The sequence below is a fragment of the Chinchilla lanigera genome, unplaced genomic scaffold (genome assembly GCF_000276665.1).
Source record: "Chinchilla lanigera isolate Chin_1 unplaced genomic scaffold, ChiLan1.0 scaffold00101, whole genome shotgun sequence".
Taxonomy (NCBI): domain Eukaryota; kingdom Metazoa; phylum Chordata; class Mammalia; order Rodentia; family Chinchillidae; genus Chinchilla; species Chinchilla lanigera.
Genome location: NW_004955502.1, coordinates 656,501 through 680,927, shown reverse-complemented (window position 1 = coordinate 680,927; position 24,427 = coordinate 656,501). Strand labels below are relative to the sequence as shown.

Below are 24,427 nucleotides of genomic sequence, written 5' to 3'. Positions count from 1 at the left end.
CTTTCTCGCTACTTATACAGACTAATGGACTTCATATTTGCAGACTCAAAGAGGCACGTAATGTATTTTGGTCACTTATGTTACCCTTATCACTTCCTTCTCCTCTCCCACCTAGTTTTACATTTGGGGGAATTTCAGTGTTTATATTTTGCTTAAATCCATCTTCCCAGGGTTCCCCCATGATAGCCCTCCCCGCTTTGCTATTTTCTTTCTCTTGTCTAATAATTCCTTCCTTTTTATCATCTCTTTTGAATTGATTTTTGTACAAGGTAAGAGATAAGGATCTAATTTCAATCTCCTATGAGTGTATATCCACTTCTACCATCATTTCTTATAGAGGATTTTTCTCCAATTACATCAGTCAGTGTTTTACTAGAGAAACAGATATAAAATAAGATATACAAATGTATAAGAAAGTACAAGATGGTAGGAATTCAACAATGGTTGTTACATTGCACTTTGTTATCTTCACATTAGTTGTTCAGATTACCAGATATAAGCACGAAAAATTGGTCAAAAAAATTTTAAGCATTAACAGTTCCTTTCAATAAATCAATAGACATCAGCAGTATAATTATCCCAGCTATCCTTGTATATAATCTTCCGTCTTTCTTTCTTTCTTTTCTCCTTTTCCTCATCCCAGTTGCTCCTTCCCATTGAGCAATTTCTTATCTTTTCACAATAGCTATTGTACCTTTTGGGTTTTATTTACTCTTTCAGCTTCTTACACTAGGGAGACAATATGATGTTTACACAAGCAGTTCTGATTTATTTCACTTATGAATATGGTCTCTAGTTGCATCCACTTACCCATAAAAGCCTTGAGTTTATCTTTTTTATAGCTGAGCAATATTTCATTGTATAAAAATACCGTATCTTTTTTATCCATTCCTCAGTTGATAGGCATTTGGGTTGTTTGCAAGGTTTAGCTATGACCAATTGTGCTTCTATAAACATGGGTGCATATATATTGCTGTGGTATGATGTTTTCAGTTTTTCTGCAAAAATATCCAGAAGGGGAATAGCTGGGTTAAGTAGAACCCCTAATCCTAGTTTTTTGAGGAATCTCCACCATGATTTCCACAGTGGTTTCATGGGTCTACACTCCCAGCCGTGGAGAAGGGGTCCTTTTCCCCCATATTCCCTCCAGCATTTGTTATTGGTTGATTTCTTGATTACAGCCAAGTTTTCTGGGGTGAGACTAAATCTGTGTTGTTTTAATTTGCATCTCTCAAATGACTAATGATGTTGAACATTTTTTCATGTATTTATTTGTCATTTGAATTTCTTCATCTGAGAAGTGTGTATTCATCTCAGATGCCCATTTTTGTATTAGGTCCTCAATTTTGGGGACCTGATTTTTTTTAATTCTTTGTATGTTCCAGATAGAAGTCCTTGGTCTGAGGGTCAGTTGGCTAAAATTTTTGCCCAATTCATGAGTTTTCTTTTTACCCTGATGGTCATATGTTTTGATGCACAAAAACTTTGCAATAAGATGAGATCCTAGCTGTTGATTCTTTGAAGTATTTTGTTGGCTCTTTCTTAACTCCCAGGGCACTTCATCTCTCCCCTGGCTAAGTAGCGGTTTCCCAGATGCCGAAGTTCCAGGTCACGGACAAGCTGTGATTTGTTGATGACTTCCACTCCATTGTCTTTTTCAGTTCACTTTTTTTTACTAAAACTCTTGAAGAATGAATTCTAGGAGACCAATGGTGTAGTTTCATGCATTTCCATTGTCAAACTGATTTTTTCCCCTCAGATTAAAAGCTACTGGGTTTAAAGGTTGTAAGGACTGATAAGAATGAAAGCTTTGTTTTCCATTTTCTAAACAATATTTTAGAAGATATTTCAAAATTTCTTTTAAGTCTCTCGTAATTACAAATTTATTGGAAATGTGAAGATGTAGAAAGACTGCTTTTCTATTTTTATTTACAAATTTATATTCTTACATATCATATAATATTTATACTTACATATTTATTTATCTACTTTTACCTCTTCTTCTGGTACATGGGTTTTATTTGGGACGTTGTTGGTTTATTACTTATTTGTTGCTTGGCTTTTGGTGAAGCCAGACTAATCCATCCATTAAGGACATAGCTAGCAGTAATAAATCCATATAAGAAAACTAGAAGGATTTTTTTGTGAAAAACAAACTGCATTGGTGCAAGTGGGGATATTAGCCTTATAGATAAAATAGTAAAGCATCCAAGCCTCATACAAGCTATATAATTTTAAAAATTAAGTCAGAATAAAATCAGAGCCTTGTGGCATGCCTTTAAAATAAAGTATTTTGGGCCAGGGATATAGCTCAGTGGCACAACTACCTGCCTGGCAAGCGCAAGGTCCTGAGTTTGATTCTCGGTACAAAATAAAATAAAATAAAGTGTTTTACCTTTAGAATGCTGTAATTAGTAAGGTTTAGAATTTTTTAGCTCCCAAATGCTATGATTCACTCTTCCATGTGAACCACATGTGTCCCTTACACTCTTTGCTGTTTGTCTTCAGGACACTAGCTCCACACATGCTTTCCCATCACTTGCTTATCCTCCATGAAAATCATCAATGTTTGTCAGGTTAAATATTATGGTAGTCATGCTAATGTATGAGGCAGGGTGTAGCAGAGTTTGTTGCTCTATGTTATCAAGCCTGTTGCATTACTGAAAATTAATTATTTGATTTTGTTTGTTGCTCACAATCAATACCTTGACAGAGTGTTCACACTTTCAAATGTCAATCTGAAATATACATGGGTTTGTATGGGTACCAATTCTCTAAAAAGAAGGCAATTATTATATATTTTAAACATATACCAATATAATTCATAAAAACAAAAAGAATATCCTTCTCATTCATGCTGAATATGTCCTATGCATCAAAAAAGACCATAGGTGTGTACTTTGTACTGTCTCACCAGACTATGCAGATCTAAATACACTCTTTTATGGTAAATTTTGTAGTAACAGAATTCTTCTCTTTTGAAAAATTCATCAGTCCTCCACTGATACGTACATTTTTCATTAGGTTTCCAAACATATCCTTTTCTGCTGGGCAATATGAAGAGTATTGCACTACTGCATTAGTGGTACATTTAATTTCTTCTAAAAACTAAAATTCTAATAAATAAAAATGATAAATATATACTTACAGAAACATAAGTACAAGTGTCTTGTTTATTGCACACCAACAGTCCACACCTATGACTACTGAGAGTTGGTTTCAGTCGAGAAATGATAATAAACACCACTTTCTCACCTCATTAAGCGAGTAAGAAGCAGTTTAGTGAAGGTCACTTCTCATCAATTTCTACAACTCCGTATCGAACTAAGCAAATAAAGTTAAAGATTTTAGCTGTTTGCTGTTGTGTGAATTAGAATCATCTAGGAAGTTACTTTTCTCCCCTACATTTCCAAATATGGTGCTTTTTGTCTTTACTCCCTCTCCCTAACTCTACTGATTTGTCATTATTCACTCAACAAAACAGGTACAGTGCTCTTACTGTAGAAACTAACGGGCAAAAATATTATATTAGCAACAATTATTCCTCTACTCATACATTGTTAAGGGCAGAACAGAAGTGGATACAGCAACATTTAACAAAATATTTTTTTCAGTATGGTTTGTTTGAGTTTATAGAGAACACCAACCACTTATTAGACTCAATGGAAATAGCCACATTGTGAAAACAATGTAAATAATAATACAAACTTTTTTCTGTAACTCCATACCATACTATACTGTAGGATTTTTTAAAAAAGAAAAAAGCTTAAAATTTTCTAAAATTACAAGTTATCTGTTCAGTATGATTAAAGTTAACATATTTGTAGTAATACAGCCACCGGTAAATTGTAAATGAGGGACTGGCCTGAAAACCAAGAGGTTCTACGAATGTGTGCCATCTTTCCAGATGTAATGATGGCTAAAAATACTTTCCAGTGAATCGTATTCTGCTCCTAGAAAAAAATGATTCCTTTCCTGTAAGAAAAAGGTCATCCATTTACAATGTGCTTTACAGTTGCAAGAGAGGGGAGGAGGTCAATGACCCACCATGTCTTAGTGTGCCTCTGCAAAGGGATAAAGTACAGAGCTGTCAACACACACTTGTGAGAAACATAGTGTAGAATTTGCAGCTCTTGAAATAGAGGTATAAATTCATGTAGTTTTAAAAGTAAAGGAAATCTTATGGTGATTTTGTGAGTCCAGTCACTAAATGGGAGAATACCTGATCCCTTTACAATGCAATGTCTATAAGCACTTTTAAAATACTTGGCTATTTTACAAGCATGTGAACTACAAAGAGATTAAACTCAGCAAGCATGAATTTTATTACATGCAAAAATTATTTTCAACAAATACATAAAAATACAAAATACTTATAGGCATTGCTATTTGTGAAAAATAGTATCAAAAATTTACATGTCTTTATGTCAGGACCCCTCTAAATTAGGTTAAATGATTTCCTTTGCCCTGATTACATCTGTAAAAGTTTCCTGATTAAAGTTAAAATTTGCTCTTGCCTTCTAAAAACCTTTAGATGGGTTAATTAGCATCCGTCTGGAGCATATGTAAATGTAGTATATTCTGCTGTTTATGGTGACTTGGGCAATGTTAAGGACCTCAAGAATTTGGATAACCCTAGAATATATCTGCTAATATCTAGTGCTATTAAACATTTACTGACTTTATCTCCAGTGGAGAGGGAGGGAGAGGGCTGATTTGTAGTATTTGCCTATTTCTGTGGTGTAAATTCTTCCATTATGGGCAATTTCAAGCTACCAACATTGTATAACTGAACATTGTATAACTGAATGCAGAGTTTGGAAGACATGTGTTATGGGCCTCACATGTCAGAGTGAGCTAGCCTCATCACACCACTGCCTGCCCACTCTGAAATTTCAATGGTTGATGCAACAATGTTCCATTGAACAAGGATGGGAGGGCACTGAAAGATCTCGTCTACTCTCTAATAGAAATATTATAAAGTAGCTAGTATGTTTCACTTCCCAAGACAGACATCAAGAGATACAAGAAATTTTACAGAACACTTCATGTATCTCTTTCCTTAATATCTGGCAGTGTCATCTGCTGGGACCACTTTAAGAAGCTTGTTGTCCCTCAGGCAAGGGTTGCAGTGTAATGGGTCATAAGGACTCCCAGCAGCAGCCTGTACTATTGGATTTCCCAAGACTTTCTCACAGGTTACTCTTGGCTTCATGTTAGCCAAGGGTACAAAATATTAGTAAAAGTAAATACTTTGCCCAGAGCTTCACATCCAGGTCTCCCTGACTGAAGAAAGTCCAAAAGTTTTGATCTTTATGCTTTTTGAGAAAAGGATCTATACTGACAACACAGTAATCATTAGGACCTGGAATTTAATTTAACATTCTTATCCTAAATTTGATTCCAAAAATTTGAATAAAGAATGAAGTAAAAGATAAATAATGGGAAGTAGAGGAATCTTTTTCAAATGGGAAGGGAATCAAGAGATGGAGAAGGAGAGAAGAGGGGAGGAGACCAAAATAATTGAGATCTATTATGTACATGACTCAACTGAAGGAATTCAACTGCTGCCATCCCAGGATGACAAGAGACCTCTCTAAACCTGTTACCCCACCCCTCCTGTGCTTTTGCGCCTGCTAAGTATGTATAAGGATGCGTCATAAAGGCCTAGTAAGTACGGCTGCACCCCTTAACTCCCATTATTGTTCAGGCCTGCTATTGATAGAAACCACTACTCCCATACTTTCTCAAGACTCATCCTTGGCAGAATAGCCACAAGTCCCTTTCACTGAACTCTCCCCCTCAGGACCCCATAAAAGACCTCATAGCCTGTAGGAGAGGACCTGGTCTGGTCTCAGCACCAGGGCAGTCCTTCTCAGGTTTGTTCTGAAATAAACAGTCCTGCTGAATTTGTATCTTTGTTTTTCCCCCTTTTGCCCTAACTTCAGTTCCTATAATTACTGTAATCATTATGTGATGCAAACCTATACTAATGAAAACTGAAAAATCAAATTAATTCCAGTAACACCAATTCTTGACCATTTATCCTTCCTAACCTAGATCATTATTTAAATATTCTCTGTTTTATTGAGGGGCTTAAGCAACTTCTCCTACCTCAAAATTATTTTATTTAAACATTCTCAGAATTATCTTTATTGGTCTTTGTTTTCTGAAATTTATAGATAATCTTCATTAAAGTTGAGCAGTATGAGGAATGGTACTTACTTAAGAGGCACAATATCTAGGTTCTAGACAAAACTCTGATAAAGTACTTGTCTGACTGGTCCCTTGCAAAATGACTGGGAGGGACTAGCTAGTCCCCAAGGTAATTTAAAGTTCTAAAATGCTATTTTATTAAGCTAAATTTATCTCTTTGCATTATTTCACAACCATCAGAGAAAATTAAAAAGGCCAAATTATTTTCTGCATCAATGAACTCCCTTCCCATTGAGCTTCTGGGTTGATTTGGCCATGGTAGGATTAGAAGAAGCTGGAAAATAAAGGAAAAATGAATGTATCTCTCTGGCTCCTTCCCAGATAGTCCAGGGTTTAGAAATGGTTGCATGCAAAACTCACAGCAGCCTTCTTCTGTGGCTATATGTATTAAGATGCTTTGTAAGAAATAGATGGCCATGAAATAGAGTAATTAATTGAAGTTTAATGAAGGATTGATATATAAGGATGTATGCAAGTGTAAGAAAAACTAACAAAGAATGATGAAGTGTTCAAAAATACAATACTGAAGAAGTACTCTGCACAATCTCACCCTCACCCCTAGATCTCTTGCTACAATAGTAATTATTCTTCTACCATGTAATCCTTAATTACATTATATTATAATGGAATTTTATAAGAATTAGTCATTAATAATAAAGGGAACCAGGGAGATAGCTCAGCAGCACAGTGCCTGCCTGGCAAGTGCAAGCTCCTGAGTTCAATTCCAGATACAAAAAAATTAATAACAAGGGAAAATGATCATAATATATTGTTAAATAGATAAGATTTCAAATTAACAGTCTGAGATGCAGTTTTGCAGTTTAAAAATAAAACTTTTCTCTTCCCTCTTTTTATGACTTGTAGCTAGCTGTCTCCCCAAAGCCTTCTGCAATAATGGATAGGGCTTTTCTGCAGGTGGCTGAATCTAGGGTGTGTGCATGTGAATTAAGAGTGCATTAACTAAATTAGTCCATTGATTAGTTTAGCACAGTTCTGAGTGTGGATAATGGGAAAATCCACTCTGGGACTGGGTGTCACCACCTAAAATACTTCTAGCCTAGGTGGAATAAAAGGGAAAGAGAGGCTAGTAAGTGCTGCTAGTGATTACTGCTACTTTCTGCCTACCCTTACATAGATTGTTTCTCCCCATCCGTCCCATTCTGTATGCCACTCCACCTTGGAACCAACCAACTATGGACTAAAATGCCTACAAACTGAGAGCTAAAATAAATCTTTCCTCCTTTAAATTTTGGTATTGACTATTTTATTTCAGCAATGAGTAAAGTAACTAAGACTGATTTGAGTACCAAGGGTGAATTTACCACTGTGACCATACCTGACCATGGTTCAGAAGCCTTTGGCACTTGCTTATGGGAAGAGTTTAAAAAGATTTGAAGATCTCAACTGCAGAAGCCACCTTAGAATGCTGTAAATCAAGTTTTATGGGAAATTCTAATCAGAGCTCAGAATGTGGACAGAAATGTAGCTGGTAAAGACTAGGCTCAGGAGGTTTCAGATGGGAACAAGGCCTGTTTTGGCATTTGCATTACAGACTATTTGTGCTATGTTTTCTCAGAAAATTTTTCTGCATTTTGGTCAGGACCAGAGATTTTGCCTGAGACTTAGATTAAAGGAAGTGGACTAATTGATCTGGCAGAAGAAATTTCAAGGCAGTCTAATGTTGAAGCAGTGGCATGGCTACTATTGCGGGTTTTTAGCCAGCTCTACTTTGACAATCAAGAGCAAACAGCAAAGCAGAATGATTTTAAATTTTGAGTTTAGCCAAAAATAGTGCTCAAATAAAGTGGGAACCTGCAAAATAGAACAGAGGAGAGATCATCTGCTGAAAAAATTAGAAATTGAAAGCCAAATATTTCAGAAGAGGGCTACAATAAAGATGATCTGAGGACATCAAAAGAAACAGCAGGACTCCACCTTTTGCATCCTCAGACTACAAGGGTGCAAGATTTTGCTTTAACAACAGAGCTCAGACCACCATGTCCCAGAGTGGCAGAAGACTAGGGAAGTTGTTCAAAACACTTGGTTCATAATAGTTGGCAATCCAGGCACTATACCCCTACAACCAAGGGAGAAGAGAATTTGGCTACTGCTCCAACTAGTAGCAGAATTTGACATCATCTATGTGATTCTGGATTTTAGATGCATGCAGAATGCAAGAGTTGTGGTATCAGTAAGGCTTCCACAGAGGTTGCAGAAGAAGAGCTGGGAGACCAGGCAGTGTGCCCATGACAGAACAGTATGTGAGGTTGTAAGTGTGAAGCCAAAGGTGCAGTAAGACACCAAAAGGTTGAGAAGTCAGGAACGTGGATCATATGAGGAAAGTTGTAAGGAATAAGTAAAGCCAGTACAAGAGAAAAGCTATGGGAGCTGCAACCACTAGCAAGGCTACAGGGTCAGAGGCACCCAAGCTCTTTGGAATTCACATCTTGTCACAGATTGCACCATATACTGGACATGGAAATATGTAATGTAATGTTTGCCTACTGGATTTTGGACATGCTTTGGTCCCATTCCTTTCTATCTCCCTATTTATACCTTTTGTAATGGGAATGTTTCTCTTGTGCCACTGTATTTTAGAAATATTTAACTTTATTTTTATGTGTTCAGGGAGTCACAACTAAAATCTTGCCTTAAATCTCAGAGGAAATTTTGGACATAGACTTTTCAGCAATGGACTTTGGCAACTCTTAGAGATGGACTAAATGCCTTTTTTCATAAAGAGATGCATATGACTCTTTTGGAAGCTGGGGTGGAATGCTACGGCTTGGATCTAGATATCCTCCCAAAGGCTCATGCACTCATAGGTGAGGGTTTGGAGAGGTAGTTGAATCTAGGGTATGTCAATGTGGATTAAGTCTGTGAAAATACGGGTTAAAGGCTTAAATATGGTAAAAAAAAAGTCTTAAATTAGTTCACTGATTGGTTTGTTATACTCCTTGGGTGTGGATAATGGAAAGGCCTTCATTGGGTATGGGTGTCACCACCCAAAAAACTTGTATCATGGATGAGAGAAGATGGAAAGAGGGGCTGGGGATTTAGCTCAGCGGCACAGCACCTGCTTGGCAAGTGCAAGGTCATGAGTTTGATTCCTGGTACTGGAAAAAAAAACAAAAATAAAAGAGAGAAAATGGAAAGAGAGGCTTTAAGGCTGCTGCTTCACTGCTTGATGCTGCTTCCTGCCTACCCCCCCCATGGACTATTTCTGCTCATCCACACTTTGCTGCAATGCCACTGTGCCTTGAAATCAGCCAACTATAAACTAAAAGCTCTACAAACTGTGAACCATATCATGGGACCAAGCAACTGGCCTGGGAAGAATCCAGTTCTCGTTGCATGGATTTGATTTTTTTTTTCTTTTTTTATTTGATAAGGCTGGCTAAGGTTTCATCAATTTTGTTTACTCTTTTAAAGAACCAACTCTTTGATTCATTAATTCTCTGTATTGTTTTCTTAGTCTCAATTGCTTTAATTTTTGTTCTGATCTTTACAATTTCCTTCCCTATATGGTCTTTGGGCTTACTTGCTCTTCTTCTTCTAGAAGCTTGAGGCCTGACAAGAGGAATTGAAATGACTAGTCCCTCTCCCCTACTTCAGTGGCACCAGGCAACTGAGGAAACACCAGCCACACAATAGGACATTGACTAGGGTTCACATAATGGACAGGAAGAACTGGCAGAATGGAAAAATCCAAATCAACATTAACAATAGGAGCCAACAGGAAGTAAGTTAGGTGAACGAGCGATGTACTCAGGGACAAAGACACATGGAATAGAAGCACGCAGGTGAAGGTGTCCCTTTTCTTTTTCTTTCTTTTTTAAATTTATTTTTAATCTTTCTTTTTCTTTTCTTTTTTCTTAATTTTTTGTCTTTTCTAAGTGGTTGGGGAAATTACAGGCACAGAAAACTAATCCTATTCTCCAAACCCAGAGACCAAAATTCAAATAACCCTTACTTACTCTTTCATTCTTTCTATGCTGCCCTCTTCTGTAGTTTCCCAAAGCTTATGAGATCATGCTTTCTCCTTCAGCTTTGCTTCTACTTCCTTTTCAGTTGTTTGTTTTATACATGATCCTTCTTAAATTTCCCCCACTACAGGGTAAAACCACTCTACCAAAGGGAAATACTTTGCATACAAGATTGTAATTTACAATTGATTCTGATATATAATTGCTCCTATGGTTCAAGGTACAAAATTAATGGTTACCACAGTTTATCAGTTTCTGAACTGTGCTTGATGCTATTGTTATTTCTAATTATATTACTTTAGCTAGGATATCATACCAGTTGTAATCAGTTGTTCTGCCTCCTATAACAATACTGTGAAGTTCTGGGGTAATAACCTCATCACAGCTCAACACCAGAGGACAAGGGACTGAGCCAAACAGATGCCAACATCCCACTCTCAATTAATTGGGAAGGTAGGAGCTTGGGACAAACACAGAAATAACCCTGAAGAAAAGACTTTTCCTAGAGAGGCTTTGATACTAGTGATATAGCTACCTAATAAAGAAGCTTACAAGGATCAACACAGAAAACAAAATGAAAATTTTTGAAGTAAAAAATGAAAGATGCAGAAGCAAAATGCAAGGTGAAATGACCCAGAACAAGTCCAGGAGATTAAAAGATAGTAACCAAAGTACAGAAAAAAATTCATGAAGCCATAGAAGAAATCAGATCAGGAATAACCACTCAGATTAAAAAAAGAAATGTCAACACTCACAAAGGAATTACTCAACAAATCTAGAGTAGGGATAGATTTAAAAAAGATGATGATAAGGATGGAAATCATGAATGATCAGTATAGGAAAGAAATAGAATACATTAAATAGATTTAAACAGATATCCAGGAAATTAAAAACTCCATTGAAAGCTGGAAAAACCACTTAAATGAAACTAAAGGTAGACTTTCAGTCCTTGAAGACTGAAAGAAATAGAATACATTATAGGAAAGAAATAGAATAGGTATAGGAAAGAAATAGAATACATTATAGGAAAGAAATAGAATACATTAAATAGATTTAAACAGATATCCAGGAAATTAAAAACTCCATTGAAAGCTGGAAAAACCACTTAAATGAAACTAAAGGTAGACTTTCAGTCCTTGAAGACAGCTCTGTAGCTAGTGATCATAAAAGGAAATAGCTCTTAAAAAGAACAAAGGATCAGGAAATAAAACTTCAATAGTTGTAAGACAATTTAAAGAAAAATGATATAATACTGATTGATGTCAAGGAAAAAGTAGGAATTAACATAAGTGACATAAAAAAAAAACTATTTGCAAAAGTAATAGCTGAAAATTTCCGAAGCATGGGAAAAGAATCTGACATACAGTTAAGTGTGACATATAGAACTCTAATTAGCCACAGCAAAAATAAATCTACACCCAGATATATAATAATCAAGATCCCAGAAATTCATCACAAGAACAGAATATTAAAAACCATTAGAGAAAAGAAACAGATCACCTATGAAATAAAGCCCATCACAATCACAGCAGATTTCACAACACAAACCATCAACTCAAGAAGTTGGAGTGAAATAGTCAAGGTCTAAAAGCAAACAACTTCCAACCTAGATTGAAGCTGCAAAATTATCTTTCAAATTAATAGAGAAATAAGATGCTTTCATGACAAAGAACAACTGAAGAAATTCATGACCACCAAACCAACCCTACAAAGAGTACTGAAAGATATTCTAGAGATAAAAATGACCACGATTCCAAGAAAAACAACAGAAAGAAACTACCAGACAAGGTAAGCAATTAAACAGAGGGAAAAAGCAAGAAACCAACAGCAGGAAAATACCATGACAAAGATAAGTCAATACATTTCAGTCATACCCATCAATGTAAATGACCTTCATTCACAAATCAAAAGAAAGAGACTGGCAGAATGGATCAAGAAACAAGATTCAACACTATGCCATATAGAAGGAACACATTTAATGCAAAAAGAAATTCATAGAGTGAAAATCAAAAGATAGAAAACAGTCTTCCATGCAACAGGAACCCAAAAAAGCAGGGTTAGGTGTTCTCTTTGCAGACAATGTGAACTTCAAGCCAAGAAAGATCCCAAGAGATAAGAGACAACAATCATATACTTATATATATATATATGTGTGTGTGTGTGTGTATATATATATATATACACGCACACATATATATGCATCTAAATATATAAGACAAATATTAATAGACATGAAAAAATCAAATAAGCAATAACATAATTATGATGAGGGACCTTAATACCCCATTGTCACAAAGAGATAGATCAACTAGACAAAAAATTAGCAAAGGAATATCAGAACTGAACCACATCTGTGAACAAATGGACTTAGTAGATATTTGTAGAGTACTCCACCCAACAACATCAGAATACACATTCTGCTCATCTGCACACTGGATGTTCGCTAAGATAGACCATATACTAGCCCATAGAACATGCTTAAGTAATTGCAGAAGAACTGAAATTATCCCATGCATACTATCTAGCCATAGTGCAATGAAATTGGAAATTAATGGCAAAAGAAACTGCAAAAACTACATTAAATCACGGTAATTAAATGACACCCTCTTGAACAATCAATGGGTCACAGATGAAATTAAAGAAGAAATTAAACAATATCTGTAATTAAAGGAAAATGTAGATACAACATACCAGAACATGTAGAACTCAATAAAACAGTCCTAACAGGGACATTTAAAATAGTGAATTCTCACATCAATAATTCAGAACAAGCAAAAATAAACAACCTAATGTTGCACCTCAAGCTTCTAGAAAAAGAAGAGCAAGTAAGCCCAAAGACCATATAAGGAAGGAAATTATAAAGATCAGAACAAAAATTAAAGCAATTAATACTAAGAAAACAATACAAAGAATTAATGAATCAAAGAGTTGGTTCTTTAAAAGAGTAAACAAACTTGATTAAACCTTAGCCAACCTTATCAAATACAAAGAGAAAAAAATCAAATCCATGCAATGAGAACTGAAAAAGGTGAAATCACTAAAGATCCTGTGGAAATTCAGATAATCATCATTGCCTAATTTGAAATTCTTTATTCACATAGGTTGGAAAACACAAAACAAACGAACAGATTCCTACATATACATGAACTACAGAAGCTGAATTAAGAAGATGCAAAAATCTGAATAACCTAATATCAGTTAATGAAATTTAAAAATAGTTAAAAACCTACCAACAAAGAAAAGAACAGGTGCTGATAAATTGATGGATGAATTCTGCAAGAAATTTGGAGTAGATTTCATGCCAACACTCTTCAATCTCTTTAATGAAATTGAAAGGGAAACAATACTCCCTAACTGATTCCTAGAGGCAGGTATTACCCTGACACCAAAACTAGAGAAAGAACCAATCAGAAGAGAGAACTACGAACAATCTCCCTAATGAACATAGATGCCACAATCCTCAATAAAATACTAGCAAACAGAATGCAGCAAATCACCAAAAAGTTTACATAACATGACCAAGTGGGATTCATCCTAGGAACGCAGGGATTGTTCAATATATGCAAATCAATAAATGTAATACACCATATCAACAGAGCCAAAGACAAAAATCACATGATTATCTCAATAGATCCAGAAAAAGCTTTTGATAAAGTCCAACACCCATTCATGATGAAAAAAACCCTACAGAAAATCAGACTGGATGGTCTTTACCCAAATCTAATGAAAGCTATCTATGACAAACCACCAGCCAAGAACATACTAAATGGACAAAAACTGAACATTTCACCCTAAAATCAGGAATAAGGCAAGGATGCTCATTGTCACCACTCCTATTCAATATAATTCTGGAAACATTAACTAGAGCAATTAGACAAGAGAGAGAAATAAAAGGAGTAAGGATAGGAAAGGAAGAAGTTAAATTATCACTATTCAATGATCACATAATACTCTACATAAAATCCCTAAAAGCTCCACAAAAAGACTTCTAGATTTAATAAGGAAATTCAGTAGCATAGCTCAATACAAAATCCACACTCAAAAATCAATAGCATTCCTATACACAAACAACAAACTCACTGAGAGACAAATTAGTAAAACATCATCCTTCACAATAGCATCCAAAAAATGAAATACATAGGAATCAATCTAACAAAGGAAGTAAAAGATCTATATATTAAAAATTGAAGTACTCTGAAAAAGAACATCAAAGATTAAATAAGCAAATGAAAAGATATCCCTTACTCATGGATACAAAGAACCAAAATTATGAAAATGGCTATTCTCCCAAAATTGTTAGATTTAATGCAATCCCAATCAAAATGCCATTAGCATAACTCACAGAACAAGAGAAAATATTCCAAAATTAATTTGAAAAGAGAAGAGACCTAGAATAGCAAAGGCAGTACTCAGCAACAAGGCAAGACAGCAAGCATCACAATCCCTGACTTGAAATTATACTACAAAGTAACTGTGATTAAAAAAATCAGCATGGTACTGGCAAAACAAACAGACCTGCGCATCAGTGGAACAGATTAGAAGATGCAGACACAACTACCAACACACTTAGCCAACTTATCTTTGACAGAGGGGCCAAACATGTTCACTCAAAGAAAGATAGCCTCCTTAATAAATGGTGCTGGAAAACTTGGCTTCCCACAAGCCAAAGACTAAAGCTAGCTAAACCTATGTCTATCACTATGCACTAAACTAAAGTTAAAATGGATCAAATATCTAAATATTAAAACAGAAACACTGAATCTACTGGAAGAGAAAGCAGGTAGAAATTTAGAAGACGTATGTTTAGGTAGAGAGTTCATGAACAAAACCCAAACTGAACAGGAAATACTCCAAACAATCAACAACTGAGGCCAGGAATATAGCTCAGCAGCACAAGCACCTGCTGGGCAAGGGAAGGTCCTGAGTTCAATTTCTGGTACAAAAAAATAATAATCAACAATTGGAATCTCATCTTATTAGAAAGATTTCACACATCAAAAGAAGTCACTAACAGAATGAGAAGACAACGCACAGAGTAGCAAAAACTTTTAGCCAGTTGTCCCTCAAACAAAAGACTTCTATCTGGAATATATAAATAATTTAAAAGAAATCAGACCCTCCAAATTCAAAGACCCAACCCAAAAGTAGGCATCTGAGATGAATATATAATTCTCAGATGAAGAAATACAAATGGTAAACAAATCTATGAAAAAATGTTCATCATCATTGGATATTTGAGAAATGCAACTTTTAACAACACTGAGATTTCATCCCACTCCAGAAATAATGGCTATCATCAAGAAATCAACCAATAACAAATGCTGGAGGGGCTATGGTGAAAAAAGAACCCTTCTCCACTGTTAATGGCAGGTCAGACTCAAGCAAACACTGTGGAAATGAGTATAGAGATTCCTCAGAAAGCTAAGACTAGAGGTCTCATTCCACCCAGCTATTCCTCTTCTGGGTATCTTGCCATAAGAATTAAAAGCATCAAACCACTGTGATATATGTGCACCCATGTTTATAGCAGCAAAATTTGTCATAGCTAGACATTGGAAACAACTGAAATGCCCATCAAATGAGGAATCTATAAAAAAGGTGGTATTTTTATGTAATGAAATACTACTCAGACATAAAGAAGGATAAACTTGAGACTTTTATAGGTAAATGGAGGTAACTTGAGAGCATACTCATTAGTGAACTAAATAAGATTCACATATGTAAACACTGTATTGTTTCCCTGTTGTGAGAAACTGAAAGAGTAAATAAGGTCTAGAATGTGCAAAGTGAGAAGTAATTGCTTAAATGGAAGAAGAACTAGGAGAGGAAAAAGGGAAAAGGAAGGAGCAAAAGAGGAAAAGAAATGCAAAGTAGCTATACCATTAGTGTTTCTTAGTTCACTGAAAAGGAAAATTTGTGCTAGTATCAATTGGTGAATTTTTATGCCCATATCTTGTACTCTGAGGAAATACTTTAAAAATGACAATATGCATTAATATATGCAATATGTATTAATTATTGTTATTTTTGTATAATTTTATTATGAAATTCTTTTTTCAGTAAAATAAATAAAATAAAATAAAGCTTTCCCCTTTTAACTTTGAGTGTTGGGTATTTTGTCTCAGCAAATGAGAAAAGTAACCAAAACATTTTTTTATTTGGCATAGTACAAAGTACACAGAAATAAAAAAATACAAAGTACAAAGAAATAAAAAAATCAATAAAACACAATAAAAAATTGATGTTAATTTCCTAAGAAAATATATGAAATTGAATTTATCTTAGAAGAAAGGGAAAATATGCAACAAAGAATAAAATATGCAAATCATATGAAAATTTTGATAAATATTACTATATTAAAGTTTTAAACTTTGATACAAAAATATACTTAAATTAGAGGAGAAGTCACAATCCAGGAGAAAACATTTGTAGTATACATTATTGACAAAACACTTAAAATATATGAAGAACTCCTCCAGAAAAACACATAGTGCAATAAAAAATATAGGATAACATATTAATATTTAGTGGCACAAATGTTTGAGAATTAATGTAATGATATTGAAACAGGAAATATTTTATTTTATCAAGTTAGTTAAAAGTAAACTATGCATCTAAAAGGTCTGCATTTTAATCTCAGCCATATCAATTATTAGCTGACCAAACCTGTCAAATTACTTGATTTTTCTACACATTCATTTGTTGTTCTGTATAATGAGATAATAAAACTATTTACCTAATAGATTTTTTGTGAGAATTAAATGAACTTAACATATGTACACATGCTTTAAAAAGTCTCTGGATCCCAGCTGGAGTAATATACACCCTAGCTTTTAAAGCTTACATTATTTGTTTTTTTGTTGGTTTTTTTTTTTGTTTTGTTTTGTTTTGTTTTGTTTCTGGTACTGGGACTCGAACTCACGACTTTGTGCTTGCCAGGCAGGCACTGTGCCACTGAGCTAAAGCCCTAGCCCCATTATTGTTATAAATAAATGCCCTTTTGAGAAATTTAAAACCATTATAAAATCTACACAAAACACTAAAGATCCACAAATTCTTAAGCTAAATTTGGAAGGAAAAAAAGATGAGAATTGCCCTCCCAAGTGACAAAACACACAGCAAATTATCATGATCAACATATTATGATGGCTCAGGAAGTAGATAAATGGACCATAAAAACCTTGGTTTCCTTCTTCATCACAGATACGGGGAAATCGGCCACTTAGGAACAAAAGGAACTAGATAGGTCTCGGCACTCATGGGACCAGGCTGTACAATAAATTGCCCAGCACTTTTGATCTGGCAGATTCCTATGTGTGACTCCAGAGTATCACCATTATCCCAAGTCTGTGGAGATGTAAAGGGCTCTGGGCCTGAACACCACTGTGAAGAGGCGGTACCCAGCCACAACTCTAAGCTTGAACCTAAATAAAACATGCCATCCTAGAGAAATAGGGTGGAAGTTATTTTATCACATATATCAGGGCAATCCTTTATCTTCCTCATACATTTACACCAGTATTTGCAAACTGAAGGTAACTGTCCTCCTCTGCTTCTCTTCCATGAAAAGAGAGTTTGGCAGATCAAGGCAAAACGCATATTCTGTAACCAAGTGTAAGTCTGTTATATGTGGAAAAGTTTACTGTTAGGTTGCCCTCCCAGTGGTAAACTTGTGTGGCAGCTATGCTTAACCATTCCTTCTGCATCACAAAAATTCTCCCATGTGATGGCCATAGTTTTCCAGTGGTTTGTCAAAATTTATTGAGGTCTCTGACATTATTTGGTGAACATAGCAATCCAAAGGGATCTGCTGCTAAATTTACTTTATATATGTCCCAAGCTATAATTCACAATGACATTTGATAGACCCAGGGCAGTTTCTCATTTGTCCACACTTGAAGGACAATGTTTATCATGATCATGAGTAGCTGCCTCCAATGAACGTAGATGGTGATACTGCCCATGGCGCGTGAAGGTGAACTCACACACAGAGGAGATGATGGAGAATAGTATTACAGTCTGTCTATTTCCTAAGTGGCAAAAAAGGAACAAAATATTCATAAAAGCTGATTTCCAGAGAGAATTTCTCATAGCATATCTGCCAGCTACCTAATTTTGCCTTACCTTAATGATGAAAAAATGAAGAGTAATAAACCAAATAAGGTTCCCAAGATACAGGGAATATCCTGTTCATTAGCCCTTAGTGGGGAGGGGTCTACATTTCTCATGCAACCCCAGAAGGGAAGGCCTACTTCAGGAGCAATGGCACTTTACTTAAGATAAACTTAGATACAAAGGACAATCCTGAGGATGTCTCTAAATTAAGTCAAACTTTTAAGTGAAACTAAATTAGGTCAAGCTGACTATACTCAACCAACACAAATCTCTACCTCACATCAAGCACCACAAAATAGAATATTATTCATAGATTAGAGTTAACAAATATAAGGGGAAAGAGGCACAGCACTGTCTATTGTTACAGATCATATGCCCATATTGTGATTTGTACTGCGGTCATGTGCCCATCTCTGGCTTACCGAATATAAACACAAATGGCTTAGGCCTCTTCCAGGCCAAGGCAGTTGGAGTCAGTGTTCCTTCTCCTTCCCTCTTTTCTGCTGCAGTGATTTGAAAACCTGATGTTTTAAATGGCATATTTACAAGATTTAAAACTGCCAGCCCTATTTTAGACCTTGTTTACAAAAAATATAAACTACTACTGCACTATATTAATTTACTAAGATACTGAGGTCAACTTGTTACTGCAGCATGGCATCCTCTATTCTGACTTGTTTTATAGTTTAGCAAAGGGAAAGGCATTTGTATATATGAACCTAAAGCCAGAAGTTACATGAAGGGAGAGATTTAGCTACCCCAAGTCTGTTGTTACTATATATCCACAGTACTAACAACAAAATTAAAAGTTGAAAAAACAGAAACACTAGCTTTGGTATACATTCTAAAAGACTTATTATATTTTATATATGAAGAATTCTCAAAAGGTAATAAAGTTACAAATAGGAAAACAAGTGATGAAAGATAAAAGGTATGTCAATTAGAAAACACATCTCACTGCTAAGAACAAAGCCCAAAATTAAGCAAATCAGAAGTTTATCCTTGAAGTAACATAAATCTAAAGATAAGAGATTTAGAACTCTTAAGGCAGTTTCCAAGTATTATAATTATGGATTCAGGCTATCTTTCTGTTCTTCAGTATATGTGATCTTTCATTTACTTTGATCCAATTTGGCTACTAGAGCTCAAACCTTCTGGTCTAATTCCTAAGTAACTGCAATAAGAATTATTTTAAAATGCGTAAACCTATGGCTGCCACTCACGGGCCACTACTGTCTTCAGGGGACTGAAAATTTTCCAGTATTATATTAATGATTGAAGGAAAACTCACACTGTTTAGCCTTTTATCCAATCAAGCATCCATCACTAGTCTTCCCTATAAAGATAATGCATACTTTTTCCCACCCTAAGGAAGCAATCCCACCATCATATCCAGGTACAGCATCTATTCCAAAGTTTAGGACATCCAGTCAGCTTGAGATCTCATCCGTGGAATCTTAAGGAAGTATTTTAGAATCTGGTAGCCCATAGATTGCACTCATGTACAATGGTTGTAAAGACAGAAGAAACTCTGAGAAAAACAAACAGAAAAGATGAGGGTGGGGAAATACAAACTCCCTGGCTCTGCCGGGCTGGAGTAGGAAAAGGCTAGAGTCCCAGCCAGCCAGTCACAAATAGCTGGTCCCTTCCTCTTAGAGGCTCTCCCGGGTCCATTGTTACCCACTGCCACTGGCTCGGCTCCCTGAAATGGGGATGGGGATCAATTCCCTTTTGAAAGTTACACAATTTCTAGTATGTCTTGGTTCTCACTCCAAGGACCATAGATTATTTTAGGAGGTAAGACAATGACAGTTGCAGGCCAAATTTGTGGGGTTTTTTTCTGGCAAGATAGTTGCCTCAACAATGTCCTAAGCTTCTTAACACTTCACTTCTAGTTGGTTCCATGTGTGGTATCTCTATGCACAAAAGCTCTTGGTTATAGTTTCTGTATCTGAGAATTGTATCTTTTCCTTTTCACCTCTGTGCTTTGCTTCAGTGAAAAAACGTCATCATTAGTTCTTAATTTGAGAGCAAGGTTATGGTGGGTGGTTTGTGACAATGCAGACTGCCAAGAATGGGGGAAGAGATTCATGGACGTTTGGCAAAATGACTTAAAGAATATAAAATTAATATTGTACCACATTCTATGGTGGACAACACCATTTTCTTTATTTAGTTATTTTCATTTTGTAAATAAATCTTTGTGTGCCCCTATGAACGTTAAAGTTATATTACTTTGTCCTATAAAATTATGCAATAGGAAAAATTATTTTAATTTTGCAATAAAGTTTATCTTATATAAATCCAAAGAGATATTTCTACAATTAGTGCCCCTCACCGGGAAACAAAGTTCAACCCAATCATGTACATATAAAGATTTAAAATTTTTCAATGTAACAACAGTTAAAGCTGGTGGGAAAGAAAAATAGTGGAAGCACTAGCTTAGGAAGTGAGCTTTTCTTAAGATACTTCTGTTATTACATTCAGAAAATTAAACTATCAGTTTTTATTATCTATATTTTTTCTTTTTCCAATGAAATTTTAAAATAACCACTTCAAATTAGCTGTATCTAAGCAACCATCTCTTTCCTATGCTCATAACTATGGCCATTACCAAATACAACTACATTTTTAATTAACAGTGATATTGGAATATGATATTAATAGTATGATTAGCACAATTGTGATTGCTTCACATTTTCTTCATTGCCCTTTATGCATTCCCAGTTTTTACACCCTTAATAAAGCTCACACTACACACACATTTCTATTAAAGAATATGATTTCAATTCAACATGTAAGTCCACAAAAAAAGTATAGAAAATATAAGTGAACTAGTTTTTATTTTATTTTATTTTATTTTATCTTATTTTATTTTATTTCCTAACTCACTAAGATACTAACTTCATCATATTGACTCAATCATACATTTCAGGGATCTGGCCAAATTGAACTATGCTAGTAGCACTTGCTTGAATGATTTATGCACACTGAAGTTTGAGAATCCTTGCATTAAGTTTTCTAATTGAAAGAAAAATAATAAAAAGTAATAAACTAAATAAGTTTGGAGTATCATTTAGGCTTTATGAGAGAAACAGGTATAATACAAGATATACAAATGTGTAAGAAATTATAAGTTAGGCTTACAACGGTCAGCCATAGTTGGATGAGGAAACCTGCAGAGGGTGTCTGCATGCTGGAGACTGAAGAGCCCAGCCCCAGGCTGGAGCTTACTGCAGTGTCCCTGCAAGTCCATATCAGGAGGCTGATGGGTCTGTGACTGAAGGCTGAAGAATCTATGATGAAGGTCAGAGAGTCTACACCAGAAGGCTGAAGAGTTCCAGGCAAAAGCCAAACAGTTTGCACCAGAAGCCAGGAGATGACCAAGCTGATGGCAAAGACTGGAGCTCTTCTGAAGACCCAGCAGTCTTTTTTTTAATTTTCTGTTTTTCTGTGCAGCCTACCTGCCCTGGGGGGTGGGGGTGGTCTTCTCCACCCACACCATTTGTATGCCTTTTCTTGCACAGTCTCAAGATGAATATAAAGCACCCTGGCTCCCTGCTGAGTCACATAATTAACCTTTTAAACTTTTTAAATTGACATAATGAACAACATCCCAGATGTTGGGCATGTCCTTTTCACCCAAGATATAGAACTGCTGAGTCACTTAGCCAAACCTCTAGACTCCTCAAACTGACACAAGGTATCAACCATAACACTTGGCTTATACAAAATCAAGGGATTCGTGCTGTATTAGATTTCTGAGGCTTCAATAACAAAGTACCACAAAATGGGGTTTTAATGATGGTGGCGTAGAGTCTGGAGCCCACACACCCAAAAGCGGTGTCGGCAGCACTGGCTCTTCCTGTGCGCTGTAACTGGCAGTCTGTTCCACGATGCTCTGGGCTTCTGGTGGTTTTCTGGCAATCTTTGATGTCCTTTGTCTGTACATGCATCACCCTGAAATCTGTCACATCTTCACATGTGAACTCCCTGCTTTTATTTGCAAGGAACATAGTCACATTGGGTTAAAATCCAGCCTAATGGCCTTCACTACCTTTGAAAAGACACTATCTCCAAATTATCATTCTGAGCAAATGGGGATTAGGACTCAAACACACCACTTTTAGGAGGACACAGTTCAATTGATAGCATATGAATATTTGCATATGAGATATACAAAATATTCACAGTATGCGTATAAAATCAGCCATGTAGAATGTATGATTTCCTCTAAAACGTACCTTCACACAGGGCCAGGCCAGGGGTCACGCTGGGTGCTGGGCCTCTTCCCTCTCCCACACTGGCCTAAGAAGAGGCAGAGTGCTAGTCCTCAAATGTAAGAAGAATGACGAGGAAGAATCACTCAAGGACAAATTGTCTAAACTAAATATCCATTCAGTTAGCGAGAAATCTGAAAGAGTGACAAATGGTCTAAAGATTTGGACCAGAGGAGAAGCACAAGTGAAGGATACTACCTTTAACAAAGAAGAAAAGTTATTCAGCTCTTTAGAAAAAAACCGTGAGGCAGTGTGTGAGGAACATCTTATTCTGTCTTCCAAGCACAGGGCACCCCGCCCTTTGCTCTGCAGAGTGTGACAGAGCTGCAAGGGATATCACAGCACCCAGGCAAGGAGAAGCAGGGCTCTAGAGAGACCCTGAGGATTGTCCCAGAACCCTGCGGTTTTGCAGCTCACCTCCAGCAAAGTGTCCTGAACCCACTGTCAGCTTTGCTTTCCTTATTCCCAGGACCACAGACACTCATCCAAAAGTGCTATGACAAACTGCTGGTTCACAACAGCTACCTACAGCGGTCAGCAAAAGCTGAGTCAGACCTGGCCAGAAGGGAATATGAGGCCCTCTGTGCCTAGCTCTTGGAGGAGCTGCAGACTTTCAACCAGGCAGCTCAGGTGATGCTGATGAAGGGCCTGTGCAGGTTTGTCAGCCTCCTGGGGGACCTGATGCTCCAGGCCCAGCAGGGCTACACCACCATCCTGCCAGGGCCTCTGTGGGTCTCACACACCTGAGATGCAGAAGTAAGTCCTCGTAGAAATTCAAAATCTGCATTTTGTACAGGAGAACAGTGCCACCTTTAATGAGAGGAAACTTATCTTTGTAAAGAAGAAGTCTATGCAGACTCAGCCAGATGTGCCTCCACAAACTAACACCCACTGCTCCAAAGTTCTGTTCACGTTCAGCGCAGAGGAGCTCTACCAAGCTAAGTGCAAGTGCTATGCTGCCCAACAGTCTGACATCAGTCTTCTGGAAGGAGAGCTGGTGGCTGTGTTGGAACGGAAGGATCCCCTGGGGAGTACAGCAGGTGGCTTATTGATATAGGAAGTGTAAAAGGATATGTGTGTTCTTCCTTCCTGAAACCCTGCTATCCAGGCGGTTGTGGAGAACAGGTGCTGTGATGATGATTTTGACATCATCTTCTTTTTTTTTTCTTGTTGGTTGGTGAACAGTGTCACGGGCACCACAGAAGGCAGTATCAGTGGCACCAACTCTTTGCTGTGTGGCACTTGTGGGATGTTTGAAACAAAGGGCACTGATATTGATGGTTTTTAAGAGGTAGATGAAAAGATTTTCTATGCAGTTCACGCTTTTCAAGCATGAAGTACCTAAGAACTGAGCCTCCAGGAATACCAAAGAATCCATATTCTTAGATTTTGTGATCTAAGCAGTAATGAAGAGTGGTGGCTAGCTGACATTCAAGGACAGAAGGGGTATGTGCCTGCTAACTACCTAGGGAAGATGCCTTATGATTAAGAAGATAAAATTGTCACCTTCATTTCCTGGCAAGGTGCAGACTGACTACCTCACAGAACCGACATCCTGAAACTTTTGACCAAAAAGCATGAAACTTCCAAACTAGGTCAAGTGATACCATACCAGGTTTGAAGGAACATCATCCTACACAATGGATTATTTCACAAATGTATTGTAAATGCTAAACTAACGGAAACAGCAAAGTGAACAGTGTAGGCTCCAACTAGAAACTGCTTAGAAGAGGAAATCTTTTGAAAGGGTGAATGGTCTTTTATTGTCATAAAGGGCTGGGTCTAAGAGAAAGGTTTTTCAATTTACTATAAAAATTTTTTCTTACTAAA

The 24,427-nt window shown here is 36.4% G+C and overlaps 1 pseudogene; it reads left to right on the top strand.

The window, feature by feature from the left end:
- Positions 1–7,558: 7,558 nt before the first annotated feature.
- On the top strand, positions 7,559–24,086 carry LOC102011682 (annotated as a pseudogene).
- Positions 24,087–24,427: the final 341 nt, after the last annotated feature.